The 1,414-nt window shown below is 33.7% G+C and overlaps 1 protein-coding gene across 6 annotated transcripts in view; it reads right to left on the bottom strand.

Annotated features, from left to right (window-relative positions):
* Positions 1-1,414, bottom strand: part of LOC118742662 (protein FAM13A) — a 120,901-nt gene that overhangs the window by 12,851 nt on the left and 106,636 nt on the right. The gene's annotated exons all lie outside the window — the stretch shown is intronic.

Below are 1,414 nucleotides of genomic sequence, written 5' to 3'. Positions count from 1 at the left end.
CTCATCTTTAGGCTACAAACTACCCAAGAGTTTTTCAGGCGAAATGTATATTATCAAGGAGGTTGTAAGGTTGAACTCTTTTTCAGATAGCCAGGCATTACCATCTTCTTCCCATACTAGTTGGAGGGAGTGTGCATAAATTTCGGAGCAATTCCAAATTACCCCAATATTGGTCTCAAGGCATACGAATATAGACGGGAATGAGACAGCGGTTGAGCTAGCGAATTACGGCTCTGCTCTAAACGACAGAGCCGGAACAACAAACTTCCCATATTTTCGAAGCTTCCAAATTTTTGCACAAAGTCTGAAATTCAGACTTTCATGGGTTTTGTTAGATAGTGAGCTATACTTGCATACAAAAAATAATAAGCAAAATAAAAATAGCCAAAAAAATTGTGGCGTTTCTATCTAGTTTACCAAATATTGAAGAAGGAATTAATTACATTAATCTACTTTATTTAATTGATATTTCTGAGAAATTCATTTTCAACTAACAAACCGGAAAAACTAATAAAACGCGCATTTTCGCAAGCAGATAAAATTAATGTGTTAATCAACAATTTTTTCCACTACACCGTTCAATGGCAAGGTATTTCTATTTTCATATTCACCTAAATGCCCCTTCCTACTGATGCGCCGATACTATGACCATACAAATTTGTAGGAATGCAGATGTATGGTGCTAACACAATTTAACCACTTCAAAAAAAGTGACATTTTGGCAATTGTTGATTTTTGAATTTAGCATTCATCAGCCGGCCCCCATCGACAACGAAATACGAGCGGAACAATTTTGTTCTGTAAATGAGCTAAATGAGTCTAAATAAGTTCAAAAGCAAATCACGAGCGCAGAAAATATGTATGTACATTAGGATGACCCTTAGTTATATGGAGAAAAATAAAAGTGTTTGGATTCTCGGTCTCACCCCCTAGAAATGTGTGAATAGCCTGAAGACTACACTATACAAATTTTTAGGTCAATCAAAAAAGATTTAAACTGTACAAAGTTTTAGATCAATCAAAAGAGATTTAGGCTCAAAGCGCTCAAAGTTTCCCATGTATTTGATATGGCGAAAAAATTATATAGAATCCTTCAGAAACAATATTTTTCAATCGGCAAACTCTGTTTCTCTTCAGGAGACTTCAAAAAACGCTGCCAAATTGGTTATTTAAAATTTGTTTAATATTAACGATTTTTTAGGGGTTTTGGGGGAACGATAAAAAATGGTTAATATTAATAAACTTTTAAATAAATAATTGCTTATTTTTCTGGAAGTCTCCTGAAGAGAAAAAGAGTTTGGCGATTGGAAAATATTGACTTTCAAGGATTCTATACCATTTATAGGAAAAATTGTTTTATACATGGAAAACTTTGAGCGCTTTGAGCCTAAATCTTTTTTGATTGATCTAAAAC

The sequence above is a fragment of the Rhagoletis pomonella genome, unplaced genomic scaffold, assembly GCF_013731165.1.
Source record: "Rhagoletis pomonella isolate Grant_MI unplaced genomic scaffold, Rhpom_1.0 Rhpom_scaffold_00007, whole genome shotgun sequence".
Classification (NCBI taxonomy): Eukaryota; Metazoa; Arthropoda; class Insecta; order Diptera; family Tephritidae; genus Rhagoletis; species Rhagoletis pomonella.
Note: the sequence above shows the minus strand (reverse complement) of the source record. Positions and strands in the feature narration are given on the sequence as shown.